Source organism: Corvus moneduloides, chromosome Z, assembly GCF_009650955.1.
Source record: "Corvus moneduloides isolate bCorMon1 chromosome Z, bCorMon1.pri, whole genome shotgun sequence".
NCBI lineage: Eukaryota > Metazoa > Chordata > Aves > Passeriformes > Corvidae > Corvus > Corvus moneduloides.
The window spans coordinates 36585590-36597034 of NC_045511.1; the positions used below are offsets into that span (position 1 = coordinate 36585590).

General features: G+C 34.6%; 1 long non-coding RNA gene across 1 annotated transcript in view; it reads left to right on the forward strand.

Annotated features, from left to right (window-relative positions):
* The window catches only part of LOC116438559, a 36466-nt gene extending 25233 nt beyond the window's left edge, over positions 1 to 11233 (forward strand). Inside the window, exon 3 of the long non-coding RNA XR_004237807.1 lies at positions 11026 to 11233. This is a non-coding gene — a long non-coding RNA (uncharacterized LOC116438559). The remainder of the gene's footprint in view (positions 1 to 11025) is intronic.
* Positions 11234 to 11445: the final 212 nt, after the last annotated feature.

The window sequence follows — 11445 nt, forward strand, 5'->3', positions numbered from 1 at the left end:
GAAAGGGTATTGGTGAGTGGTTATTGGTGAGCTTTAGGTATAGCTGCCCATGAGAACAGAGAAGATTAAACAGCTGTATAGGTGTCCTGGTCTCTCAGAGCACCTGTTTGAGGGTGGGGGTAATTGCTGCAAGTTAAAGAACAGGCGCTGCCATTTAATACCATGATAATACACCAACAACAGTATCACATTAAACTCCCTGTTTTGCATCCGTAAGTTGATTCAGTGATGGAAGTATGAAGTGATCAGTAAGTATGGCTCCCCATTGATATCCGTTAGGATATCAAACCCTAACAGGCAGGGATAGTCACCACTATGCTATAGGCTTACTCTGCAATGAAGTCCTTTAGATAGATTTTAAATGTTGAGCACAATTTGATGTGCAATTGAGTAACTATAAAGAAACCAATTTCTTTAATTTTAGTCTGTAAATAAAAAAGTACATAAAGACCTGAATGCAGTTAGTGGAAAATACAGAACAGGAAAAAAGAAAAAAATTAACTTAAGTTCCTATTTCATCCATTACATTTTATTAGACTTCCAATTTTCATTAGAATATGCCATCTATTTTTCAAAAGCCAAAATATCCTCCTGGTAGATTCTCTCTAACTCCAAAGCTTCTTGTTTGTTTATTTTCTCATTGAGTATTAACATTCAATTTATTTGGGCTTCTAAAAGATCATTTATTTGTAATAGCCTCTACCTTTTACACTGCTTCTTGGTGGTGCTTTTATAGTCTGTATTGTTATGTTTGGATAACTCAAATGTAGATCTCTTTCTTAAAAGTGAATGTTTGTGTGCTGGATTTGTTTGACCTACTGTCTCCACTATAGCATTAAATTATAAATTATTAAACTATCAATTATTAAATTATAGTGTATTAAGCAGTTTCCTCTCATATTTTTCTCAAATTAGCCTCCATGGATTTAATAAAAAAAAAAAAAAAAAAAGAGGATGGTGTATTTGATAGTAGTTGGTCATTAAATCCCAAATTTTATTTCTCTAGCCCGTCTTGATGCGTCATCAATCCTGTCCTTTTGTGGACAAATGTCTGTCACTATTAATACCCCAAATTTTCAACTGGTCAATTGTTTCTGGATTTTTGTCTTGAGCAATGACCTGTGTTAGTCTTACTATTACATTTTTAATATTACACTAGGGTTTTCTGTTTTGCAAGAGTGTTTTTATGCTACAGTGTTTTATAAAATCCTTCAAATGCAGTGCTGCTCCCAGTATGTGCTACTTCACAGTTCCCACACAGGTGCTAGCCATATCCTACTAATTACTCTCCTTCACTCAGGTCTCTGACATGCCTATTTTATCAGGGTGATTGATGCCAAGCACTGTAGTGTCTCATTTTATTTTTAGGATGCCAGAATTCATGTTGTTTAGCACTAGTAAGTGTTACTTTAGCCCACTGACTCGATACTGCATGCCCCAGTCAGCTGGCAATTTTATTTGTCTGTTTTATTTATAGGTTGGTTTGTGGTTTTGGTGGGGTTTTTTCCTTCCTGGCATTTTCAGAAACACATTAAATGTCAGTCATAGATGCTTTGGCCCTGTCAACTCAAACCGTATGTTTTTCTGTCCCTGACAATTTTTCTCAAGCAGCTTTTCCATGACCTTTTTAATTTTGTGTTATAACAGTCTGGTTCCATTAGAATTAAGGTGTAACCTCTCCTTTCAGATCAAATCTTCTTTCCACAGAGTTCAAGAGTTTCTGACATGCTTGAATCTTTACTCCTTGCATGATTATCTCTTCCTTGCATAAGATTCCAGGTCTCTATACATCCTACACCTCTCATAGTATTTCAAATTATGAAGGTCTCTCTTATCCTGAGATAAAACCCCAGAACATCTCTCCTATACTGGTACCATATGTACTGTGACTAATAGCTTTTCTCCTACATCCCAAGTGCCCATACATAACTCTTAAGGTGAGTTCACAATCAACACACAAGTCACAGTCACTCAGTCTTTACTCCTCAGTCTCAATCTATATATTTGAGACTGGAAACTCTCTGTTACATCCTTAATTTAAGATCTTGACTCTTTGATCCCCTTTTATTGGGAAACTGCTACCACTTTTATATGTTTTGGAGAAGATATTTTTTGGATTCCTGTTCATATAGCTGCTCTTTTGAAAATATTACTCAGTTTCTTCTCTAAACCTACGTTGTATCTATTTTAAATTAGTAATGTTAAGAAATACACATGACCTTAAAAAAAGAAAAGACAATGCAAAAGGCAAGCTGGTCTGAACTGTCTGTAGCTTTTATAGCTCAAGGATCTGTTCCTCAACTGGCCAGCTGGTACTGTTTTTCCTTACTCTGAACAATCTCTTTCACTTGAGACACATTGCCAAGACTGTTCATGTTGTCCTACAACTCCCATGTGAGTCAATGGCTCTAAAGCCTCAGAAGACCCTCTTCTACCTCAGTGATTCTTAGATATTGAGCCAGCACACACAGTCGCCTCCTGCTCCTCACACCACTCTTACATTCTTCATAGTTTTCTTTTGTGCCAGGAGCCAGTACCCCTTTATCTTTCCCTTCTTCCTTCTGCTCTTCCCAAAGAAGATGTTCTTTCACAAACCCTGCTCTCTGCACTATGTATATAAAACTAAAACCAAGTTTACAAGTAGTTTCGTACACCACTCTGGTCTAATCTGGTTACTGTAAATGAATGCTTAATACTTATTCTATGTATCCCTTCATCATCCCAAACAACAATGCCACTCCAAAAGGGAATATGAATTTGCATGTCTGTAATTTCTTCAAAGTTAAAAGGAAAATCTAGAAAATAAGAAAATCTTCAGTATGTTCAGTCATCAAAATCATTGTAACTATTTCCAGGAAAAAAAAAAAAAAAAGAGCCTGCAATGTCCACCTTCTGACAATTTTTTTTTCTTAAAACTCATTTCTAGCATATATCATGTGATCTTACTTGTACTCTTTAAAGACGCATGGGTTTTTTATCCTGTGTGACTTTCTACTTTAGATGCATTTCTCTAACAATCCTGTTTCTCAATAAATAATCAGTGGAAAGGTTGGCAACAGATAAAGTAATAAAGCATTCAGAAAATCCCTGCTATAATTTGTCTGAAAATAAAAGCAGAAGAAATGCTAGTGATAATATATTTCTTTCTTACTAAGGTATTTCTGAAAGAACATTTCAAAGCATACATAAATTGGACCAATTCACCTCCTCAATCCTCATGACACCAGGGGATGCTTCTAGAAATTTCTTTTATTATTTCATTGAAGGAAATTTGATTGCTGAATATTAAAATGAAAATACAATCCTTTAAAATTAAATAAAAACAAAATTGTCTATACTGCTGAGAACTACTGAAAAATGATGATTAACTCCTCTGATCCTATTTAATAAATAGGAGTAAAATTGTCTTCTTAAAAGTCACAAAATAATTATCACACTCGTTAAATTTGGTTTTCTCTGAAATATGGCAAAATTCAAGGTGGGCAAGAGATATTGCTACCTGCAGGTAGCAATACCTCTGATAGATGTGTATGGTATCATCAGGTATATTATCATGTAATGATATCACCGTTTGTGTTGCCCATTACACCATGTCCATCTTGCTGGCACATAAATCTGTAAGCTAGACATCCTGTACTTGGAGGTTGATATTTATAAAATCTGAACTATTTCCCTGGTGTCCTTCAGGCCAGTGGAGACACTGTTAATATCCATTATTTAAGAGAATGTTTGGATCCAGAGAATGAGTGCATTCTGTACAAAAACAAAATAAAAAAAAATTGTACCTACTTAAATACAAAAGCAAAAGTAAAGCAAAAACAAACAAAAAACCCCCACAAACCAAACCAAACCCTACCCCCAAAATAACCCCAAACAAACACTATCTAATAAATTTCACTAAGACTGCATCAGGTGAGGAATTTTACACTAGTATTTGTCATGAGTCTGATCAAGCTAGTTATCACCAAAGATTCAAGAGGTTATTACTCTTACTAATTCCCTGACATTCTTAGTCTGGAATCCAGATACCAATATACACTGATAATTATGAATACTGTTCTGACAGACCTGAGAGCAATGTCTCTGGGAGCAAGAGCTGTGAGTACAATATAATTCAAAACAGATTTTAAAACTTTACCTTGAACGAAACAAGAACAAAAAAATTAAGTTAGGCTCCATCCTTTAGTTCACTAGGTTGGAACAGAGGACAATATTGAAAGAACATGTGGGGGTCATTCATGAAGCACTGACTGAAAAGTCACTGAGAAGACAAGCATAAACAGCACCAGTTCCTCAGTAATTTGAAGGAGAGTTTTTTTCTTTCATATCTATCCAGGAGTCACATTCTTTTTATACCTCTTCCCCAGGGAAAAAAACACAAAAAAACAAACAAAACAAATAAACCAGGGCTCTAAAGCTTCAAGTATGGCTATGGAGATATCTTTTTATCATTTTCTACTTCCATCACATGGTTTCCAGCACAGGAATGTGTGGGAGCTCTGATGGAAAAATATCAGATCAGAATATAATTTGATTTATTCAAATCAACATTCAAAGTCACAATGATGTGCTATTCACAATTTTTTTTTGTACTTCTGTCTTTACCTTTTATCAACACTATGAATACAACTGTGGAAAACATTTGGTATTTATTATTAAAAGCACATGAAATTGCAAGGAGATGGTGCTCAAATCTGCTCTGAATCCTGCTCTCGGGAAACTCCATTGCAAAAATAGTATTTATGTACATGATTGCGTGTTGAAGCCCTAAAATGATATCACTTCTGGCTGTATAACTGCAGCAGCTTCAGAAAGCTAAGGTGTATTCTTTTTGAAATCTTTAATGCACAGCATATAACAGATCTTCTCATATCTGATTTAGGAATTGAATGAGGCAGATTAGAATACTATTTCTTCTGCTATACTTTACACACAGTCTACTTACAGACCTATGAGTTTATGTGCTATTTGAGCTGATAATACTCTATCTTGTAATTGATAGAGTATTTGCTTTTGTAAAGCAAATTGTAATTTGCTTTTGAATGTATGTTTTTTTCAAAGCTGTGGTATAGCTTTATCTCAATAAAAAATGCTTAAGAAAAGAAGAAAGAATAAGGGTCAGGTGCATCTATAAACAGTTTGCTGAAAATTAATTTAAATGGCAACATCAATCAAAATAGGGGTGTTGTAATTTTCTTATTCCCAGCCTGTGTGGGCGAGAGATTTGCTGTGTCACTTCTGCATGAAGCTCGGCAAAACTGACCATACTTTCTTTCCCAAAAATTCATGACAGCAAAATATGTTCATAAAAGTATTCTCTGGTCTCATAGAAGGAATAATATGATTTCAGCTGTATACAGTAACAGCATCCTGCAATCATTGAATTCAGGCAACTGATAGCTTACATCAAAATACTGAGTTCGGGAGGCATTTTCATTTCAGGACAGGAGATAATGGAATTACAGACTTTACTTAAACATAGTAAATGTTTCAGTTTTAAAATACCCTGAAACAAGAAAAAATACCTACAACAGAGCTTCAAATTTGCACTAGAAGGATATAGTCAGTACTTGAATAACTCTACACAAATGCATGTATAAAGATACTTAATGTTCTGTAACAGGTTGTCTTTTTTTTCTGTAACGGTTGTCTCTTTATGCTTCTTGTGCCTCTCTATTTGCATGACCTAAAAAGAAGCTGTCTCTTACTAACATTAGCATGACTAAGTTTCTAGCAAGTTTCTAATTTAATACAAATAATTAATGAGTGTTCATTACTAACTTCATTCTTTTATGACTCGGTTTCTACATATATTAACTGAAGAAATACTTTTCTGGTAAATATAATTTACTAGGAATAATATATGCATCTTTTATTTTGAATCTGTCAAAGTAAAAATGCAGTCAGAAAAAGATATTGTTACAATTTAATTTTAATAATAGATTGCATGTTGGAAAGATCATTATCAAGGATTTAGGTTTGCATAATTTTGTTAGATACCTTAACAAAAAAAAAGTTTAATGAATGCAGTATATACTATTTGAACAGAAGAATATTTTTGCCTAACCATTTAGAATTTATTATTTATAAGAGTTTTAGGCACCTTATGGAAAACTGCACCTCTTAAATGTAAGTACACTGAAAGATTCCTTCAAAATAAAACCTTATTACATGCTTAAAAATACACAGAACACAAGGTCAAATGACATCATCAGTCTTTCTTAAATATTTGTGTTTTACTGATGAGGATGCTTTGCTTACAGCTCAAAGAAACAGAAGTATCAGAATTCAATGACATATATTACTTTATGTTAAGTTCAAAATACACTAAATATTGAAGGAAAACAATGGTTCCTTTTAGTTGCCTTAGGACCTTTCTTCATTTAATTTGAAATCTCCTTATAGAAAACAATAATAATTATCATTCAGATCGAGTCAAGATACCTTAATTAATTATAGTTGAATATTCATGTTATATTATGTTATTATATCACGTTATATCATGTTATATGAATATTCATGTTATATTCTCTTACTGAATTTTATAGATTACACCTTTTATACAAAACTCTGAAAGATACATTATTTATTATCATTGAAGCACAAAGTTATATTCATTAATTTTAACTTATCTACTATTTGTTCTATGGGGTAATATAGAGATTCTCCTAAAATACAGCAAATCACATTGTAAGCTCATCACAACACTATATTACACAGTGTTAAATGTCCACTGACTTTTAAGAAATATTTATGTGACCATATGAATACATCTGTACATGAAGTAGATGTATGTAAAAAGATTGCAACTTTATAAGAAATATATATTTTTAATAATAATTATAAGAGTTGAAATACTATATAAGTGGGGGGGGCTAACTAGATAAATAAAAAGAGTAGCATACCCATATCTTCATTACCTCTGATTTTATAAATATAAATTCAGAAATGTTCAAGGAGTTTATTTTTCTTATTAGGACCCAAGATTCTGTATATCTAAGGATATATTGAATTTTTGCATCATTAAATCTCATGGAAGTTCAACATTAGGTTACAGGACTAATTTTTTTTTTCCTCTTGTTATTTTTAAAGTTCTGCAATATATATAAAAAGTCTGTGGAATTTAAATAAACAAACCATGCAATCTCTAGCAACTACCAAATAGATATTTTTTAAATATGTTATTGACTTGATACTCACCCATGGAAGCAAAAGGGTCTATATAAATATATTTGTGTTGGTTCACTCCTGAAATTTGAAGTATGGCCTGAACCTTGACAATAATGAATGGAAATCTTCACGCTACCTTTTTTTTAACATATGCAGATTTTTGCCATCCTTGCAAAAAAAAATAGGAGTAGTAGGTACTAAAAAGGTAAACAGGAGAATGAAATTTTAATAATGGGTGGAAAACAACTTTCACCTGAAACTTCTGCAAAATATTTTTTAAATGAGACAATAATAGACATATTCAGGTAAAGTTGAAATAAGTATCCATATGATTATCTTAAGAGAAGACAGACCGAAATAAATTTCTACAATTATTCATCAAAAATGCTGTCCCAGTTGTTACATTATTTGAAAGGAAAGAAAAATTAAGACACATCATTAAGATTTGGGACTGGTGTAACTCAAGATATACTTCATGGAGATGGGATCCACCACAGGTCGTCAGGGTTTTGAGCCATTAAACTGCCATTGCCATAATGACAGAGAAAATTAAAGCTCAAGTGACTGTCTTGGAGAACAAAATATGTCTATTGTAGACTTTACTTTTGGTGTATTTTGAAATACATCAGTCTCTTGAGGAAGCCAATTAGAGTGTCTGGCAGCCACCCTCTTCATTCTTTCTTCATAGTAATGTGTTAGCTGATTTTTAATTAATAGCCTGAAATGTGCGGAGTTGTTTTGGCACACTTCTTAACAGTAATGTAATCATGATAGCTTCTTTAGCCCATTTGGTCTATAGAAGGTAAAAACCTAACTCACTTCATACTGAACTAGATTTTAACAGATGGCGTATTATTTATACAGTTGGTCACAGGTGAATATGAATTTCAGGAAATTCGACTATTAAAAATGCATTTGTTTGGTTTTTCACAACTAAAAAACATAATTTTAAATATCCTTAAAATGCCAAAATAGAATAAGATAGAGCAGTATTACATTAAAAAATACCTGTTATTAAATTTCTTGTGAATTTCCAACTAAAAAATAAACAGAAATTACACATTTCTACAAGGTATTTCATTTTCATACTTTGGCATACTCTGACAGAAGAGTTTCTGATCTGTAGAAGTTTTTTAGGACATTGTTTTGGTTTTCTGAGGTCATCACATGGCAATTACAATTTTATACTTGGTCTGGTATATATCAGGAAGGTGAGGAAATAATATTTTCAAGAATCAGTGTCTTTTAGAATAATAGGGAATAAAATCTAAATAATAACTCTAAAAGAATGTAGTTATTAAGATATTTAAAGAATACAATTACATTAAAAATGTGTTCAAATAGAGTATAATCTAGTTTATTCTTGAAAAGAATGCATAAAATATGATGGTATTCTAAAATAGTTGAACTAATTTGGGCCTCCGTAGTTTTTGACAAATAAAAAACATGCATATCAAAAAACATGGTTGTCGTATGAAGGAAAACATAGATCATAACAGGTGTTTGATCCTAATTTAGCTCAACAGGAAGAAAATTTTTAAAAAGGAATTACACATTCTGAAGAATCATGAGATGAATGCCAGCCAGGTATTGGAAGGGGATTAGATTCTTTAAAATAAGAAAAGAAAGCTAAGTCAATGTATGGTAATATTCATATATATGTCTGTCTCGGTTTTGAAAGACAGGTGTCTGCTAAGGAAGGCAGAAGCCCCCCCTTGAAGTGGCAGATATAACCCCTTTTCCCTCTAAGTTATTATATTTTGAAATCAAGGGCCTTTAGGCGAAGATGTGGGAAATAGGAATAACAGTTCTTTACTATATATATATATATATATATATATATATATATATATATATATATATATATATATATATGTATATAACCAGTCAAACAAAACAACAATAACTATGGCAGTAACAGCAATCACAAACCCAGCCCCAGCCTTCTCGGCTGTCGGGCCCTTTCCCCTCGGGTGCAGTTCCGCTCGCAGCCGGCAGGGGCGCTGGCGGCTCCCGGTGAGCAGGGCAGGTGCGATGGTTCCCCCGCGGCTGCAGGGGGCGCTCCGGAGCGAGCTCGGGGAGCACGCGGCACCGGTGCCCTGGGATCCCGGGATGGATGGGACAAAGGCTTCACAAACCCCTGGGCAGCCGATCTCGGACTCTCAGGAACAGCAGGCTGGAACGGCAGGCTGGAACGGCAGGCTAGAACGGCAGGCTGGAGCGGCAGGGACTAACGCAAATCCCGGGTGGCAGGCGAGATGTATCCAGATGGGAAAAACCCACGGAGGCCCAGGCAGGCAGGGCGAGCAGGGCTACAGCGTAGCGAAAGCTCGAAGCAGCAGCGGGGCAGGGCAGCCACAGCCCGGTCTCCAGCAGGGCAGGGAAAGCGGCTTTTGGGGTCCCGGCGTTGTTTCCAGCAGGAAGAAAGAACAGCCAAAAAGAAAGAAGCAGCAGCTCCTTTCTCTGCAGCTTCTCTCTCCGGACGCTCAGAGCGAACTGACCCCACACCCAGGTGTAGACAAAGGAGTAGCCAGGCCCGCCCCACCCCCCTTTTTGTCTTTCTTAAGTACAGCTATTTGTTCCCTAGCAACATGCATATGGGAGAAAATTCCTTTAACAGGAAAAAAAACTAAGACTAAACTGAAACCCCAACAATGTCTCTGCTAAAAATACCACAGAATTAATTTTTCTCTATGTTCGCCTTTTTTGCCACCATGAATGTGCAACACTGAACCACTTGTAGATTTGACTTTTACATGTCTATATATATATATATATATAATTTATGGAGTAAATGTAAATGTCAATGTATTTATGGAGTTTTCAAGTCGAGCATAGAACCTCCAGTATGATTGCTGTACAGCTTTGCCATTAATTATAATGCTTACCTTAAAAGTGAGGAAATCAAAGTGCTATCACTGTGCTTAAGATCATTCCTATTCTATTCTATTCTATTCTTTCTATTCTATTCTATTCTATTCTATTCTATAAAATTGTAGAATAGCTGAGGTTGAAAGAATGTCTGGGGATTATCTGGTCCGATCTTCTCCCACAAAGCCACATCGGCTAGACCAGGTGCCCCTTCTCAAAAGTGTGTAACAACTGTAAAGTTACACTTATAGAACTCCAGGCCACATTCTAAACATCTACCAATAATATCTTCATAGCAGATCAGGAGTACATATGCAGGTCAAAGGAAAAATAATAATCCCATTATCTCCAAAGAAAATGTAGTACCATTCTACTTACTGTTCCTCAAGACAGATTTAATTGGAAATACACTTTAAAATACCCCTGGAGTTCCCAGGTTGAGTACCTACGCAGCTCATTTATGGAGTTAAAATCTCAATCAGGGATTTGCTTCCTAATGACTTTGCTTTACCATTAATGACTGTGTTTCATCAGTGCAGTTGAGCCTGCCATTAAGGACAGGAAGAGAATATAATGTTCCTTCTAAATTATCTGTGAACTTAATTTAAAACTGCTCTTTGCAACTCTTTTACTCTACTTACTGCATATAATGTTACTTGATGAAACTACAGTAAAATTTATACAAGTGTTGTGGGAAAAACAAAAATATTTTATCGCCATAAGAGAATTAATTACTTTTTTTATATACCAGTATTTAAAATGGCCCTTGATCTTTTCACCTCAGGAAACCATTATAAGTATAATGCCTCATTATTCACTGTGATCAATTACTGTGTGTTCTCCAAATCTGCATTAGTTTTTCCGGCTTTTGTATGCTAAAGTCCCTCTCTCAGCCATCACTGTTGTTGCAGGTGCTATTTTCTATAAAAGCAGCTGTGCCACACTATTTTCAGTGACTGTTTTCTCATCTTACTCTCTTTCTAGGAAAAGTCACCAACCCCACTTGAACAGTATGCCACAGGCTTATGAGACCTGATGTTGGGAAAACAGATACTTACATATAACAGATATTTTAACATAAGAATTTCACTCATCAAATATTAAAAGTAAAAATGTCTTGTGGCAGACGTCATCTGCTAACAGCTCAAAGGATCACACAAGTCTCAGAACAGTTGAGATGAAACAAATTATATTTACACACATTTAAATAAACCACAATTTTCTTGAATTCCTCTATCTGGTAAAATGTGTACTTCTGTTGCATATGCATTTCAAACTCTATAGAATCAGCAGCCAAGTTAAGCTGACTTGTGAACAAAGTCTGAATCAACATTTCAATATTCAGTCATGATATTCCAATATTTTCAAACAGCTAATATATTACCAAAATGAACTTTCATCCTT